Below are 19,255 nucleotides of genomic sequence, written 5' to 3' on the forward strand. Positions count from 1 at the left end.
AATAACGGAAAGCTGCGGTAATGCTATTCTAGAATCCTCCATCCACTGGAATCTTCACTTATGTATCTACACCTACATCCACAGCTTGCAGACTACTGTCAGGTCCATGGCAGAGGGCACTTACCATTGTACCGCTTATTAGGGCTTCTTCCAGTACCATACACGTATGGAGCGTGGGAAGAATGATTGCTTAATAAACGCCTCCGTGCGTGTTGTGATTAACATTATCTTCGCGGTCCCTATGGGGGTGATATGTAGGCGGTTGTATATACAAACATCAACAGAAGTGTTGCATCACCCTGATTCGTCGTGCAGGGGCTTGCTATAGTGATTGTTCCTGTACTGATGGGAACGTCGTTGCTGGCATTGTTTGTAAACGTACATACAGTTACCGTGAGCGCTACCTGCGGTGGAAGCACTGAAGCATTTCAGTTGAAAGTAAAGCACCGATAAGGACGCATCAGAGATGCCTATGAAGCAGTGTAGTCAACATCCTTCGTGGCACGAAAGACAATCGTGACCAATGATCGTATCCGCATCATAATATTACGCGCTGAAGAATCAGCTATTGGGGAAGTCGCTCGACATGTGAAAGTGATCTGTGCAATTGGTTCCAATTGACAGGTAGTGCTGAAGACTTATACCGCTCAGGCTGCCCACGTTCGACAGGAACACAGGTTGTTCGATATCTACAACTTCAGAGTGAAACGGACCATGGGCAATGTGGTCTAAAATTGAATTCGGCGTCAGATGAGGCTACAGGACGTCGTGTCTCACATCAGAGTGTTGGGAGACGATTGTATGATGCCCTCTCCGCTTCTGATGACCACCAAGTCGTATACCACAACGCCATGGACTGCGTTACAGGTGGACAAGGATTCGTGCAGACAGGACGCTCCCGGAGTGACGTCGGGTGTTGCTTACGGACGAATCTTGGATCTGTTTGTACCCTGATGATCACAGACGACATGTCTGGAGGTAACCCGGTAATATCGAACGCCTTCAACACTGTATCCCACATGTGCTTGTAAGTGGTGGTGGAGTGATGTTCCATCGGCCAGTGTGGCCGAGCGATTCTAGGCGATTCAGTCTGGAACCGCGAGACCGCTATGGTCGCAGGTTCGAATCCTGCCTCGGGCATGGATGTGCGTGATGTCCTTAGGATAGTTATGTTTAAGTAGTTCTAAGTCTAGGGAACTGATGACCTCAGATGTTAGGTCCCATAGTGTTCAGAGCCATTTGAATCATCTACATCTACATCTACATGACTACTCTGCAATTCACATTTAAGTGCTTGGCAGAGGGTTCATCGAACCACAATCATACCATCCCTCTACCATTCCACTCCCGAACAGCGCGCGGGAAAAACGAACACCTAAACCTTTCTGTTCGAGCTCTGATTTCTCTTATTTTATTTTGATGATCATTCCTACCAATGTAGGTTGGGCTCAACAAAATATTTTCGCGTTTGGAAGAGAAAGTTGGTGACTGAAATTTCGCAAATCGATCTCGCCGCGACGAAAAACGTCTTTGCTTTAATGACTTCCATTCCAACTTGCGTATCATATCTGCCACACTCTCTCCCCTATTACGTGATAATACAAAACGAGCTGCCCTTTTTTGCACCCTTTCGATGTCCTCCGTCAATCCCACCTGGTAAGGATCCCACACCGCGCACCAATATTCCAACAGAGGACGAACGAGTGTAGTGTAAGCTGTCTCTTTATTGGATTTGTTGTATCTTCTAAGTGTCCTGCCAATGAAACGCAATCTTTGGCTCGCCTTCCCCACAATATTATCCATGTGGTCTTTCCAACTGAAGTTGTTCGTAATTTTAACACCCAGGTACTTAGTTGAATTGACAGCCTTGAGAATTGTACTATTTATCGAGTAATCGAATTCCAACTGATTTCTTTTGGAATTCATGTGGATCACCTCACACTTTTCGCTATTTAGCGTCAACTGCCACCTGCCGCACCACACAGCAATCTTTTCTAAATCGCTTTGCAACTGATACCTTACTAGACGGTAAATTACTGCATCATCTGCGAACAACCTAAGAGAACTGCTCAGATTGTCACCCAGGTCATTTATATAGATCAGGAACAGCAGAGGTCCCTGGACGCTTCCCTGGGGAACACCTGATATCACTTCAGTTTTACTCGATGATTTGCCGTCTATTACTACGAACTGCGACCTTCCTGACAGGAAATCACGAATCCAGTCGCACAACTGAGACGATACCCCATAGGCCCGCAGCTTGATTAAAAGTCGCTTGTGAGGAACGGTGTCAAAAGCTTTCCGGAAAGCCAGAAATACGGAATCAACCTGAGATCCCCTGTCGATAGCGGCCATTACTTCGTGCGAATAAAGAGCTAGCTGCGTTGCACAAGAACGAAGTTTTCTGAAACCATGCTGATTACGTATAAATAGATCGTTCCCTTCGAGGTGATTCATAATGTTTGAATACAGTGATGTTCCGAATGCCATTACATGGGGCACCGTAACACCTCTCGTGACAGTTGACGGTAATCTCACTTCCCCATGGAACAGGGAGGAGATTATGCAACCAATATTGGGACCGCAACGCCAACATTTTGGTGAAAATCTAATCCTGAGGGATGTTAACTCGCGTGCTCATTGCACGAGGGTTATCTGGAAACTAAGGTTTCAGGCATGTAGCTTTAGCATGGAATGTCCGTGCGGGAATTTGGTACGGGGTGTTCAAAAAGTCTCTCCGCAGTGCGGTATGATTGTTAGCCGCGCGTGCCGTATGCCGCATGAAACTCAGTGAAATACAAGTTATTAATGTATTGAATATTCATTTTTACTTACAAATTTTCACATTAAATGTTGAAAGTGTCCCCCGTGTTATTGAATACACAATTCAATTCGTCTAATCATGTTTCCAAACACAAGCTGTAACAGAAGCAGTGAAAGTGGATATTGCAGTTTTCAATTCATCGATGGATTTTGGGCGGTTTTTATAGACAGTTGCTTTCGCTGCACCGCAGAAGAAACAGTCAGGTGGTGTTAGGTCAGGCGATCGTGGAGGCCAAAGTTCCTGTGAAATTATGCGGTCACCAAAACCATCAGCAAGCAGTGACATTGAAACGCGAGTTGTGTGCGCGGTTGCACCATCTTGAAAATAACCGTTCATTATTTCAGTTAACACAAGTTCTCCTATGAATGAATACAGAATATCACTGCAGTATCGTTGTGCGTTTATTGTTTCGTTGAAAAATGTGGGACCCACAATCCGACGTCTAGAAATTGCAATTCAAACTCCTATTTTCACAGAATGAAGTGGTTACTCATGAATACACAATGGATTTGCAGTACTCCACATACGAGAATTGTGCCAATTCGTGTACCCGGCTAAATGAAACCACGCCTCATCAGTGAAAAACGTTTCATTCAGAATATCCCTTCCATTTTGTTGAACGAAATTTTTGAACCATTGACAATAATGCAGTCTCTTGCCATGATCAGTATTTTTCAGTTCTTGCACGACTGTCATTTTGTATGGGAAAAGTTCTGATTTTTTCCTCACAGCTGTGTGGGCCGTTCCGACACTAACATCGATTTCCAGGGCGAGTTTTCTTATTGAATTGTTCGGACTCACGGACATTTTATCGGAAATATCAAGTAGTTTATCCTCAGACAAAACGCTAGGACGACCACTACTCGGTGCATCTGTCACTGAACCCGTACTTCGAAATTTGTTAATCAAATCTGGCACAGTATCGCGATATGGGAGTGTTGCCTCCGGGAAAACTGAATTAAATGTTACACGAACTGAATATGTGTTTTTAGTCGAACAAGTGTTCAAAGCTGGCGGTAAAAACACAGGTATACACTTGTTCGACTAAAAACACACATTCTTCACTGGTTAGCGTTTTAACAGTGACAAAAACGAAACAAACGAACTACAACCGTTCACGTTAACACGTAACGACACACACCAACGATACTACTGACGCTGGCTGAGATAAATGAAACAGTGGAATGTTGGGAGAGCCCAATTGAAAGGAAGTAACCCAGGCAGGCGAACAATCATACGGCACGCGCGGCTAACAATCATACGGCACTGAGGAGAGACTTTTTGAACACCCCGTACCACTGCCGTGTAGCGGGAAGCCAGCGGAAGGAAGTTGAACGAGCATTCCCAACAATCAGTACCTCGTCGATTACTGTCGTGGTGACTGTCAGAAATGAGCGTTCCCGCCAAGTCCTAAGTGCACGCTATAATTCGCTACCTAAATGCTAAGGGCATGAACGCTGCTGCCAGTCATCGCGAAATTGTTTCAGTTTATGGAGAGGACGTAATGACAAGGCAGCATGTGACGAAATGTGTACGGAATTTCTATTCTGAAAGGACGGAAATTCACGATGCAGACAGAAGGGGAAGACGGTCTGTTGCGACTGCTGGTGTGATGCAGAAAATTGGACATCTTCTCTCTGATCGCCGTCCGACTATTGACGACCTGCATGCAGTTTGTCCAAACATTTCACGGGCTGTTGTTGATGAAATCGTAACTGATCGACCAAATTATCGCAAATGTGTGCGCTGTGGGTACCCAAGATGCTAACTAAAGCACACAAAATGAACAGTGCTGCTTTTGAATTTCTTGACCGTTTTGAGACTGAAGGCGAGGCTTTTCTCAAACCTATAGTGACAAGAGATGAAACTTGGGCTTATCACCGTACTCCAGTGAGCAATCAGTTTAGTGGCGCCATACTCATTCTCCTTCCGTGAAAAATTTCAAAACTCAGCAAACAGCGAGGAAAATCATGGTGTCAGTGTTTTGGGACAGGACCAGGTTTCTGCTCGTTGATTGTTTGGAAAAAAGTGAAACAATAAATGCTGCAAGATATTGTGAGACCACGAAGAAGCTTAGCAGAGCCACACAAAACAAACGTCGCAGGGTGTTGGCAACGGTAGTCTGTCTCTCTCGAGACAAAGCACTTCCACACACCGCTCATGCAACACAAGAGGGCAACACAAGAGCTATTGGGATGTTTTAAGACACCCCTCTCACAGCCCCGATCTCGCACCTAGTCACGAAATTGAAGGAATACCTTCGCGGAAAACACTTTACCGCCGACGACGAGGTGAAAATCGAAGTGAAGAACTGGCTCAAAAAGGACGTGAGACATCTATTACACAGGAATCAAAAAACTTATCCCACAGATGACAAAATGAATTTAGGTAAATGGTGACTATGTGGAAAAATAATGCAAGACTTATACTACAATGCATGTAAATTTTATTAAAATAAATTAATCTTTTGTACTTCAGTAAATTCTTGTAGCCTCACTTTCCAGATTAGCCTCGTACTGTTTTCGTGAACACGTTTCTTCAGCATGTTAGGATCAACAGAATGGAGTGGCGTGCCAGTTCCCGGGACGTGAAGCTGATCCAACACGTGTAGGATCGATTGAGACGAGCTATTTTTGGATATTGACAGTGACCACGTACTCTGTGCAACTTACATGGAACCGCCATTGAAGAGTGGGAAGATCCTCGACGTAATGATCTTGTCGAGGAGTGTCATGAACCCAACATCTCCCTTTGGGAAACAGACGATTTTGTCGTTACACTCTTTTGTGATCTAGACAAATTGCAAACGAATATGCAAGCCAGTTTTCCTTTTCATGAATTTAGAAATAAATGAGTGACGTAACACTTTTTTGGCCACGCGGTCTAAAGGTACGTTGTCCAAGACGCGACGCACACTAGCGACTGCGACGGGTCGCTACGTGACGTCAGAAGTTGCCTGCTGGCGCATGCGCAGTTCGAGTTTGGGATGCGACGCGCGACTGTTGCGGCAGCTGCCGCAGCACTGCACCAGTGAGCAGTAGAGATGGGTCGAACTCGTTCATTCCCGTGAACTACTTCATTCATTTCACTCTTTGCCGTGAAGCGTTCAAATGAAGTAGTTCATACATGAAGTACGGAAGCCTGGCAGAGTTTCCCAGTTCGCCGCTCAGCCACGGCTACGCTCGCTTCGCCTCGCTTGTACAATAAAGCTTCGTAATACTTCATAATTTTACCAACAGATGGCCGAACTATGCAGTAACGTACTCGCAACGTTTTACGCTCTTACAGCGTCTGAGTTAAGTAGAGCACGGTCGAAGGGGACAAAGGAAAGATAAACAGAGAAGCCTGTCACATATAAAGAGGGTATTACATTTAATCTAGCTCGACATTTTCTCACGAAGCGCTCAAAAAAGTCTTTATCTACCAAATGAAACATTATTTGTTGTATTCATGGACTGAAAACTAGGGCCACCAACGAAATGCAGTCCAATTTTATGTTCCTTTTAAAATTTAATCCAAAATAGAATGAGTATGTTTACCACCGTCACAAAGTCTATATACCTACGTTAAGTAATTATTCAGAACTTTTCCTGTAGATTTTATTTTTGTTGAAAATAATAACCCTCCTTCAAAACGTAAGCTGTCACCTGTAGTCATTGGTACAATTTCAGGTAAAATCCCTCTTTCAGTGTTATTAACAAACCTTTTATTTTCATGTTGGCCGCCGATGTAGTGGGAGAGGAAGAGGGGAAGCGAGCGAGTGAACTAGAAGAAAGTGAGGAGTGTGCTATCTGTGAAGAGTTTGAAGTACCAGTTCATTGAAATTGAGTGGTTAGTTCACACTTCACTGGAGTGAAGCGTTCATCTGAACGACTCATTCACGAGCTCCCCATCACTAGTGAGCAGTGTTGCAACGGAAGTCGCACGACACAAAGACGTACGGCTGCCAGAAAGATATCGAGCCAGTCAAGGAAAACAGAAATGAGCCACTCACAGGATGTGATGCTCTGTGAGCTGGTCTCGCAACATCCTTGCCTTTACGATTTGAAGAACCCTAAATATAGAGACACTATGTTCAGAGACAGAATTTGGGAAGAAATTGGTGCACAGTTGAAACTGGCAGGTGAGTGAAATATATAATATTTCCCCATTAATGCAAATTTTTCAGGCCTGTTATGAAAATCAGTATAATCCATGCAGATGTAGAATTAGAATGATGAAAATGAACTTGAAGGTCAATTTTCGCATTACTCTTTTTTGTGACGATAAAAATTGAAAACGGCAAGTACATTATAAAATGAACAATCTAAAGTACAACGAGAAAGTTACATTTTACAATACCTTCACTTTGAAAGTAAATGGTAGATTGGTGTCTTGATGATACCTTCTAGTCGTGAAAAACCACCACCAGATTGTTGTACAGCTTTCTGTAATCAATATATGTTCGTTTTTGAGGAAGGCGTTTCTCAACAGATTGCGCAAACAGTATGCTGCAATAAGTAATTTGTCACATTCACTTCAATTCATTGGTAGAAGATAGTGCTCAAAAAACTTGTGCCAAAAGTGCACTACTGTTTTACAAGGCCCTTCTGGTCTGACACAGTTCACAATTGAAATTCGTCTTTTGTAAATCCTGGAGTCACCTTTTGGGTGCAGCTTGGCAAGATTAAATGTTCATGTCATCCATAACGATGTATGCTGTCAGAATATAAGAATATGGAAGTTCATTTGGATGGGAATAAAGATTCAGTCGGCTATGAAAGTTGCCTTAGCTTGTTCCAAAAGTTTCTGCGTGGGAGAAACTGACAAGTATAATTTGGGGAAATTTTGTAAACAAGCACGGACGTTATTTCCTCCACATTTCTGCCAGTGTATACTGTAGACGTTCAGAATCAAAATTCTAGAAATGTTTAAGGTGTAACCCTATCTTGTTGTCAAGAACTTGAAACAATGCAATGACGCTAGCGTGCGCTTATTGTTAATAAACTAATCTTTCATTGGAATTTTAGGTGAAATGTGCAAAAACAGAGCCCACATCTCGTGGTCGTGCGGTAGCGTTCTCGCTTCCCACGCCCGCGTTCCCGGGTTCGATTCCCGGCGGGGTCAGGGATTTTCTCTGCCTCGTGATGGCTGGGTGTTGTGTGCTGTCCTTAGGTTAGTTAGGTTTAAGTAGTTCTAAGTTCTAGGGGACTGATGACCATAGATGTTAAGTCCCATAGTGCTCAGAGCCATTTGAACCATTTTTTTGCAAAAACAGATGGAGGAATATTCGGGACTCGTATCAGAGAAATAAACGAGAAAGAAAGCTTGGAACAGGTTCAGATGCCTCAGCAAAACCAAGAAAATGGGTTCTGCTTGATCACTTGGCTTTAAGAAACCTACATTTCGTGGCATTTTAAATGAAATTGTCAAGAGCATATGGAGAAATATTAGTAACTCATACCGGAGAAATATGACATAAAATGGTTTCATTAGGTCCAAATGTGTCAGCGAAACAAAACAAATGCATTCTCTATCGTGTGATGTCCACACGATCCTCGTTGCGCGTCGACAGAACTGGCGGCTAGTCGCGATGCTCCCGGAGATATATGAGCCCAAATCTCGGAAACGGAGATCGATATCATTCTGATCTCAACTTTAAAAATAATTTCGATATGTTAGCTTCTTTTCATCGGCAACGATGTATGACGTAACGTGCACCATACGTAAAGTAGCCAGCGACCACATTTTTCACTGTACACAATTCAAATTTTATGCAGTAGGTTACTTGTAAATTAAGTATCGGAATAACTGTGACGAATATCTGAAAAATAGACACCTCATTATCAAGCTGTGATGTGAAACGCAAACATCAATTTTTTGTGCCTTTTACTTTCCTCACAATTAATAGAGAAGTAATATACAGCGAAAAAAACACGCAAAACCGGAAGAGATACTTTTCAATTTTTTAAAGTAAAAGGAGAATCTGTATCGAAAAACTAACTCTGGGAGCCGATGTAACTTTGTTGCATTAACATACAGTATTTTTTACAGCAAGAAAATCGGAATTCTTATTTTTCTTATGTATTTGAATCCGCCGCCGCCGACCGGAGCTTGGGAAACAGCGACGACTCCAGTCGTGTTGCGGCCGTGTCGCCGTCTGCCAGGGTGGGAAAAGAGGAGGGGGCAGCGTCGGAGTCGCAGCCAACTGTCGCATCTTGCACAACGTAACTTAAGGCGCCTTACTACGTTTCCCACGGCTCCCCCGTCGGAGGTTCGAGTTTTCCCCCTCGGGTATGGGTGTGTGTGTTGTCCCTGCTTAAGTTAGTTTAAGTTAGATTAAGTAGCAGGTTGGTCCCGTAGGAACTTACGACAAATTTTCAAAACTTTTGGAGATGTGTGTAGTAAACTCCCAGATTCATCACTTAAAGATAGTTCTTGATACACTGTAAGTTCGCTTTCTCGGGATGGTCACCGAGTGAGGTGACACGGTAGTTAATACACTGGAACCACATTCGGGAGGACGACGGTTCAAATCCCTGTCCGGCCATCCAGACAGGTTTCCCGTGTTTCCTCTAAACCGCTTCAGGCAAATGCCGGGATGGTTCCTCTAATTTCCTGCTCAACCTATCATGATTCGAAGTCGAGCTCCGTCTCTAATGACCGCGCTGTCGGTGGAACGTTATGCTCTAATCTTCCTTTTTTCGGGGCAGTTAGCATCCGTCTTCAAGCGTTAGCCAGTACAGTTTCTTCAGGATTTCCGTGTCTCTCTGGCATGGGACTGAAGGGTATATGTCGGTGTAAGATCTGGCACTCTTATAATAGTTGAGTAAATATTAAATAAATAACTTGGTCATGTTTATCTGTTGCACAACGGATTGCAGCAGGAAGTAAAATGGAAATCTGTGAGGGAATATGTAAGCTTGTGCTCTGGTAAAAATATCACGTTTATTCAAGAACAGCTGAACAAACAAATAAGGTAAACAACTAATAAATTGGTGATAATTGCTATTCTTCATAACACTCTCGGCTGAGTTACAAAATCACATTTACAACTGCGTCTTGGAGACCCCACCACGATTTATCATTAATTATTAATTATGGAAGCGTCAGAGGAATCTTTCACTGGCGACATTCAGGACAAATATAAGAATAAAGAAAAACACTACCAGTATGCACGTGGTTTACAAACGGTTGTTCCCTTGAAGTATCATATCAGCGCACACTCCGCTGCAGAGTGTAAATCTCATTCTGGGTTGTTCCCTTGTCTTGAGTGCACGAAGCAAGTGAACAAAACTTCACCAATAAGAATAAACTGTTAACAGTTGCACCATAGAAAAGGTTCTGAAACTAATTTGGAACTTATACTCCGAGAATCAGTGACTGTGCCATGTGACGAAACTCACAACCACGAACAGAAATTCTTTATAAAATGAGCGGTAAAATTCTGGCTAGACAAGCAAATTGGACTAGATGTGTTACTGTGAGACACGATCTGCGACCTTAGAGGGTTTCAGATCCGTACTTGACACGTGCTGACTAGGGAACCTCCCCATCGCACCCCCCTAAGATTTAGTTATAAATTGACGCAGTAGATAGGCCTTGAAAAACTGAACACAGATCAATCGACAAAACAGGAAGACGTTGTGTGGAACTATGAAAAAATGAACAAAATATACAAACTGAATAGTCCATGTGCAAGATATGCAACATCAAGGAGAACGTGAGTTGAGGAGCGCCGTGGTCCCGTGGTTAGAGTGAGCAAATGCGGAACGAGAGGTCCTCGGTTCGAGTCCTCCCTCTAGTAAAAATTTTACTTTCTTTATTTTCGCAAAGTTACGATCCGTCCGTTCATTCATTGACGTCTCTGTTCACTGTAATAAGTTTAGCGTCTGTGTTTTGCGACCGCACCGCAAAACCGTGCGATTAGCAGACGAAAGGACGTGCCGCTCCAGTAGGAACCGAAAACATTTGATCGCAAGGTCATAGGTCAAACGATTCCTCCACAGGAAAACACGTCTGATATATTCTATACGACACTGGTGACGGCATGTGCGCCACATGACAGGAATATGGTGTCCACCCACCTAACTTGCACACTTGGCGAATGGGTAAAAAGATTCTTCTACCTTGCCCGATTTAGGTTTTCTTGTGGATGTGATAATCACTCCCAAAAAAGTGATGAAAACATAAGAGTTTGTCACATAAACTGCAACAAATGAATGCAACAGTTTCACAGTCGCACAGTTTTCCCTGTGCTCTGTCAAAACATATGTTTTTTACGTTTTCAAATGTTTCCTTGTGTAGACCTTCAAATCCTGCATATGTCCAAGCAAATCTAAACATGTCCTGGAATTTTGGAGAGCGAAGTTGATTATGTGTGAGTGCCTGAACTTTAATAATTGTCTGAAAATAAAAAATTAAACTTTTCACTCAAGAGAGGATTTGAACCAAAGACCTCTCGTCCCGCAGCTGCTCACGCTAACGACGGGACCACGGCACTCGTAAGCTGACACTCTCATAGATGTTGCCTACCTTGCGCATGGACTACTCAGTTTGGATATTTTGCTTAATTTTTTCATAGTTCCACACAACTTCTTCCTGTTTTCTCGATTGATCTGTGTTCAGTTTTTCAAGGCCTATCCCTGTGCCAACTTATAACTAAATCTGAGGGGGGTGCGATGGGAAGGTTCCCTTGTGAGACGACGAAGACACGTGGAATCTAGATTACGAACCGAAATCTAAATTAGCGAAGTTTTGGAGAAATCTGTTCAAATATACTATACTCGAGAGATAAACAACGAACTAAATCAGACCGAACTGAGAAGATACAATACGAGTCTAAATGTCTGAACGACGGTGGAGCAGAACAATAGCTTGCGTGCGTGGCCAAGTGTAACTGGTAACAACGTTCCGAAATTAACCAGAAAAATTCCGTATACCGCTCAACGAGCAATAGGCGATGAGAGTAAGACGTTGATTTTGCCTGGAGCTGAAATCCACAAGAATAAGATAATGAGATAACTATGAATAGAGACACTCACACTTAGTCGGTGTCGCCCGCCTCTCGTCTCTCGGAACACTGCCGAGTGAACCCTTTTGGAAGTCACGTGTTCCGTTCTTCCGGAGCGGCCAGTGAGCTCCTTATAGTGTGGTGCCAACCTGGTACGTGCTTTATAGGGCTGGCTATTCTGCCACACTAGCAGACTACTTCTGCTCCCTCAGATCTGGATACCGAACTTTACCTTGTACACTCTCATTCAGACTTTTCATTCATGAGAGGAGGAAAGGCTGTACATACTGACGTATTTCACATAGATGCATTGAATATGCGTGTGGGGCTCCGATAATTACCAAAAATGTCAGTAAAATATGAGGGGAAATAAAGGTAATATACCTTGCTTGTGGCCACTACAGACACACTCAGCTGCTCAGTCTTTTATTTTACTATATTTTAATTTAATTATATTTTATTTGATAGTTTTTTATTTTTTATTTTTTTTGTTTACAGTTGCGGCCGGAAATGAGATGCCGCAGATGGATACATTAAGTTAAATGTTAAAGAAAATGATGAATATGCTCATGTAGAGACCCTTCAGGACACTGAAAAACTGTGACCATTCCCTGTATGTAGCTTTCTCTGTACGTCTTCAGTATTGCTTACTAGTCCTATAAGGTGCAGTCAAATGAAAACGAGACAGATGAAAAAAACCAAGTGTATAAGCCACGGCTGAAAAATACTAACACGAATTCTTTACAGACGAATGGAAAAACTGATAGAAGCCGACCTCGGGGAAGATCAGTTTGGATTCCGTAGAAATGTTGGAACACGTGAGGCAATACTGACCCTACGATATATCTTAGAAAATAGATTAAGGAAAGGCAAACCTACGTTTCTAGCATTTGTAGACTTAGAGAAAGCTTTTGACAATGTTGACTGGAATACTCTCTTTCAAATTCTGAAGGTGGCAGGGGTAAAATACAGGGAGCGAAAGGCTATTTACAATTTGTACAGAAACCAGACGGCTGTTATAAGAGTCGAGGGGCATGAAAGGGAAGCAGTGCTTGGGAAGGGAGTGAGACAGGGCTGTAGCCTATCCCCGATGTTATTCAATCTGTATATTGAGCAAGCAGTAAAGGAAACGAAAGAAAAATTCGGAGTAGGAATTAAAATCCATGTAGAAGAAATAAAAACTTTGAGGTTCGCCGATGACATTGTAATTCTGTCAGAGACAGCAAAGGACCTGGAAGAATGGACAGTGTCTTGAAAGGAGGATATAAGATGAACATCAACAAAAGCAAAACGAGGATAATGGAATGTAGTCGCATTACATCGGATGATGCTGCGGGAATTAGATTAGGAAATGAGACGCTTAAAGTAGTAAATGAGTTTTGCTATTTGGGGAGCAAAATAACTGATGATGGTCGAAGTAGAGAGTATATAAAATGTAGACTGGCAATGGCAAGGAAAGCGTTTCTGAAAAAGAGAAATTTGTTAACATCGAGTATAGATTTAAGTGTCAGGAAGTCGTTTCTGAAAGTATTTGTATGGAGTGTAGCCATGTTTGGAAGTGAAACGTGGACGATAAATAGTTTAGACAAGAACAGAATAGAAGCTTTCGAAATTTGGTGCTAGAGAAGAATGCTGAAGATCAGATGGGTAGATCACATAACTAATGAGGAGGTATTGAACAGAACTGGAGAGAAGAGAAATTTGTGGCACAACTTGACTAGAAGAAGGGATCGGTTGGTAGGGCATATTCTGAGGCATTAAGGAATCACCAATTTAGTATTGGAGGGCAGCGTGGAGGGAGACCAATAGATGAATACACTAAACAGATTCAGAAGGATGTAGGTTGCAGTAGCTACTGGGAAATGAAGAAGCTTGCACAGGATAGAGTAGCATGGAGAGCTGCATCAAACCAGTCTCTGGACTGAAGACCACAACGACAACAACTGGTTATTATTTCAAAGGTAATTGCCATTCAGTTATTCCACTACGAAACAAGACGGTCAATGGCTTCATGGAAAAATGTTGCGATTGCCAGTGGAACCACGATTGTAGCCGGGCGTGCACCTCTTCGTCCGAAGCTAATCTACGGAGACGATTGTCTTTCCTCAGGGAGACCACATGGGGAGAGATGCAGATTGTATGAAATATGTGTGAGGTCTTTCCAGCGAAACTTCTGCAGCGCATTCTAAACGCCCAGGAACGTTGACGGACACCATCGTTATGTTGCAGGATAATGACCCCCATATGCTGCCAAGGTTGTTTCCACTAGGCTGCAGAAGTTTTACTAGGAAGCCACCTACAGTCTCCTCCATACAGTCTCGACCTTTCCCAACGCAATTTCCATATTTTCAGAGCCCTGAAGAAAGACTTTTTGGTCGTAGATCTGCTTCGGACGAGGAACTGCACGCATCGGTACAATCATGGTTCCGTAAGCAACTGCAAACATTTTTCGGTGACGGGATTGACCGTTTTGTCTCACAATGAAATAATTGTATTGACAATTATGATGTTTACTTTTGAATTAATGCACAGTTTACGTATTTTTTCCATCTGTCTCGTTTTCGTTTGACTACCCCTTACATTTGGTACAGGTCCCACAAACTTGAGCAATATTCTCTGACGGGTCGTACGAGTGTTTTGTAACAAGCCACCCTTGCAGACAGATGGTATGTGCCTGGTATTCTACCAATAAAGCGAAGTCTGACACCAGCTTTGCCTTCAGTTCGGGCTATGTGATCGTTCCAGTTAATCTCCCTATAAATTCCTGCGAATAGTTACGTCCATGTACTTGTATGAGCGACTCAAAGCGTGACTCGTTGTATTGTAATCATAGGATACTACGTTTTCTGACTTTGTGAAACACACGATATTACATTTCTGAACATGTAAAACTAGTTGCCAACTATTGCACTACTTTGAAATCTTATCGAGATCCGACAGAATGTTTGTGCATCTTTTTTTATGGTACTTCTTTATACGAGGGATATTCAATGATCAAGGAGACAAACTGATGTAGAAGTAAAACTGTACTTTTACAAAATGAGATTTTTACTACTTCTCGACATAGTCCCCACCAATATTAATACACTTGTCCCAACGAACTAGTTTTTTTTATACCTGCTGCAAAGAAGTCTTTGTCTTTTCGTGTGAGCCACTTTCCTACAAATTCTTTCACTTCCGCGTTGTTTTCGAAATTTTTTCCACGTAATGTCTCCTTGAGCGCACCAAAGGAATGAAAATCCGACGGTGTCAAATATGGACTGTAGGGAAGACGAGGTGTATTTCGTTCATCATAACCTCATGTAAATATCTCTCTATATATTTTTCCGCTAATGAGGAAGTATTGAATAGGATTTGGGATAAGAGAAGTTTGTGGCACAACTTGACCAGAAGAAGGGATCGGTTGGTAGGACATGTTCTGAGGCATCAAGGGATCACCAATTTAATATTGGAGGGCAGCGTGGAGGGTAAAAATCGTAGGAGGAGACCAAGAGATGAATACACTAAACAGATTCAGAAGGATGTAGGTTGCAGTAGGTACTGGGAGATGAAGAAGCTTGCACAGGGTAGAGCAGCATGGAGAGCTGCATCAAACCAGTCTCAGGACTGAAGACCACAACAACAACATATTTTTCCGCGTTTGCTGGGACCTCATTTGATTTCGTTTCACGTGTAGCGGGAGCCAACCTGTCTCGAGTACAGTAAGGTACGATAATGAGAATACGTTTTATCCTGCCCGTTAACCGTACATCGACTCAGCGATGGTACGGAGCACCAGCTTAATGGGCGCTTTTAACTTGGACAGCGCTGGCCAGGCAAGTGATACAGATAATCTGCAATGATATGAACAGGTGCAGTAAAGACGTGAAAAGAGACGAGCAGAGAACAATATAGCTTTGAATGTCATTCCGTTTTTAAGCGTAACGGAATTATACATGGCTTCTTAAGTGGCCTGACGAAAAACATAACACGTCCTCGATCTTGGCTAACATAGTATTGTAATTAAAAACAAGAGTGATAAAAATTCGTGACTTCAACAATAGTAATTTTTCAGTGTGAGGTATGCGTGGCGTGAAAGCGCACTGCTCATTTCCCATGAAGTTAAATATTGAAGCCACTGAATGCATTATAGTCAATCGTCTAGCAACTCTGAACTCCGTCCATATCGGAATCCGAGGTACATTTAAGTACTGCTAAATTGATAACGAAGCGACCAGCAATAGAATCTCAAGCCACCAAAAACTCCACATTTCCTCCTCCTCTTTTATGACGTACTGTTCTGCATTTCGCCATCGTTCGGTAGTAACGTGTCAAAGGTTCGTACATTAGTTCCAATACGTTCGGCAGCTTTTCTCGCGAAAAATCCCTTGAGTTGACTCCAGATAATTTCTGTTGGGTTCAGATCGGCATATTAAGGTGACAACTGTGAAAATGCAGCATTTGTACAGTGTGCTCCACGCCGCGAAAACTATTGTTTCCCATGTTTCTACGACGCTTATCAACCTGGCTCGTGTGAGACATCTGTCCTACAAAATAATGGGCATATTCAAGTAGAGCTGATTTTTCTCTGTAAGCTTGTGAGAAACATTAAGAACAACTTGTTCCTCGCCATTAACGGTGTACCGCGCACACATTTTACTACGAAGCAGGAAGCAAAGTCATCCACTTGCACAATACGTATGAACAGCGGGACAATCAGAGCAGAAGTAGCATTTACGGTGACTGGTAATGTACACGATTTTTTAAATAAAATTTCGTAGCTAAGGTATGATTACGAAAAACGTTGATGGCTGTTAATACACTCCTGGAAATTGAAATAAGAACACCGTGAATTCATTGTCCCAGGAAGACGAAACTTTATTGACACATTCCTGGGGTCAGATACATCACATGATCACACTGACAGAACCACAGGCACATAGACACAGGCAACAGAGCATGCACAATGTCGGCACTAGTACAGTGTATATCCACCTTTCGCAGCAATGCAGGCTGCTATTCTCCCATGGAGACGATCGTAGAGATGCTGGATGTAGTCCTGTGGAACGACTTGCCATGCCATTTCCACCTGGCGCCTCAGTTGGACCAGCGTTCGTGCTGGACGTGCAGACCGCGTGAGACGACGCTTCATCCAGTCCCAAACATGCTCAATGGGGGACAGATCCGGAGATCTTGCTGGCCAGGGTAGTTGACTTACACCTTCTAGAGCACGTTGGGTGGCACGGGATACATGCGGACGTGCATTGTCCTGTTGGAACAGCAAGTTCCCTTGCCGGTCTAGGAATGGTAGAACGATGGGTTCGATGACGGTTTGGATGTACCGTGCACTATTCAGTGTCCCCTCGACGATCACCAGTGGTGTACGGCCAGTGTAGGAGATCGCTCCCCACACCATGATGCCGGGTGTTGGCCCTGTGTGCCTCGGTCGTATGCAGTCCTGATTGTGGCGCTCACCTGCACGGCGTCAAACACGCATACGACCATCATTGGCACCAAGGCAGAAGCGACTCTCATCGCTGAAGACGACACGTCTCCATTCGTCCCTCCATTCACGCCTGTCGCGACACCACTGGAGGCGGGCTGCACGATGTTGGGGCGTGAGCGGAAGACGGCCTAACGGTGTGCGGGACCGTAGCCCAGCTTCATGGAGACGGTTGCGAATGGTCCTCGCCGATACCCCAGGAGCAACAGTGTCCCTAATTTGCTGGGAAGTGGCGGTGCGGTCCCCTACGGCGTAGGATCCTACGGTCTTGGCGTGCATCCGTGCGTCGCTGCGGTCCGGTCCCAGGTCGACGGGCACGTGCACCTTCCGCCGACCACTGGCGACAACATCGATGTACTGTGGAAACCTCACGCCCCACGTGTTGAGCAATTCGGCGGTACGTCCACCCGGCCTCCCGCATGCCCACTATACGCCCTCGCTCAAAGTCCGTCAACTGCACATACGGTTCACGTCCACGCTGTCGCGGCATGCTACCAGTGTTAAAGACTGCGATGGAGCTCCGTATGCCACGGCAAACTGGCTGACACTGACGGCGGCGGTGCACAAATGCTGCGCAGCTAGCGCCATTCGACGGCCAACACCGCGGTTCCTGGTGTGTCCGCTGTGCCGTGCGTGTGATCATTGCTTGTACAGCCCTCTCGCAGTGTCCGGAGCAAGTATGGTGGGTCTGACACACCGGTGTCAATGTGTTCTTTTTTCCATTTCCAGGAGTGTATATCAAAACGTCTTAGTTTCATTTACAATGACATAGTAATAAGATATCTAATACGTACATAGGACCTACTCCCAAGAGCGGCACAACACCATTGTAGCAGAGCTACGGCTGCTGCTTGTGTTTGTTTACATCAGGTTTATTCTTATGACGAACGAAGTATAGTATCTCTCAACCCAATTATACAACCGGCCAAATGGAGGACGGTGTGAGGGTGTCCATTGTCGTGAAACAATATCACGCGTTTCCTTTGATATCCACGACATTTTTCTCTCATTACTGGCTTTACTTTCTTCATAAGCGTGTCTGATCTTCGAGATAACTACCAAAGGCCGCACCTTGGTCACCCCAAAAGACGGTCAGCATGGCTCTTCACGCCGCTGACTGCGTTCTGAATTTCTTTCGGACAGGTGAGCTGATGTGCTTCCACTCCCTGCTTTGTTTTTTGGACTCTGGTTCAAAATGGTGAACGCAACTTTTATCACAAGTTAAAATCTTTTTTGGAAAAGGACCACCTTCCCCTTCATAGCGTTCTTTCTTTCAAGTCTGCACACACTTTGAGACTTTTTTACGTTGTGTTAAATGTTTCGAGATACACCTTACGCCTTTTTTCTGAACTTGAGCTTGTTACTCACAACGTTAGGAACGGTACCAACATTTACTGCAACTGGTTTCGCTATGTGTCGAATTGCAAACACGCCGGCTTCACGAATAATCACGTGAGTGCCGGTTTCAAGCGAAGGAGTTGACACTTGAATTGACCGACCAATACGTTGCTCGTTAGTCGCTGAGGTTCGAGTGTTTTCAGACTGTTCCACCTATTTGTAAAAGTTTCTGCAGTTTGTACAGCTTTCATCATGCTATAAAACCATTCGGGAAAGGACTTTAGTCGGATTTTCAGCTCCAGACCGCAAAAAACAAAAATCATTCGAGGAAAGATTTTAGTCAGATTTTCACCTTCAGAGAAAAAAAAAAAAGAAACGGAAAACGGATCACCGAATATTTTTCAACTAATGTGGAGACTTCAAGTGGACATATCATCGCTAAATGCAATTTTGAGGTTATAAACAAAACAATTTTTATCCGTCAGCTGTTCTCAACTCATCCCAGTGATACCAACCTAAACTCAAGAAAGTACAGACCTCCTTCTACAAACTATTTTGTTTCTACATCAGTTTGTTTCTTTCATTATCTAATGACTCTCGTACTTAACTATATCATCTG

The 19,255-nt window shown here is 43.6% G+C and overlaps 1 protein-coding gene across 1 annotated transcript in view; it reads right to left on the minus strand.

The window, feature by feature from the left end:
* Positions 1-19,255, minus strand: part of LOC126106551 (gamma-interferon-inducible lysosomal thiol reductase-like) — a 149,587-nt gene that overhangs the window by 109,869 nt on the left and 20,463 nt on the right. The gene's annotated exons all lie outside the window — the stretch shown is intronic.

The sequence above is a fragment of the Schistocerca cancellata genome, chromosome 10 (genome assembly GCF_023864275.1).
Source record: "Schistocerca cancellata isolate TAMUIC-IGC-003103 chromosome 10, iqSchCanc2.1, whole genome shotgun sequence".
Classification (NCBI taxonomy): domain Eukaryota; kingdom Metazoa; phylum Arthropoda; class Insecta; order Orthoptera; family Acrididae; genus Schistocerca; species Schistocerca cancellata.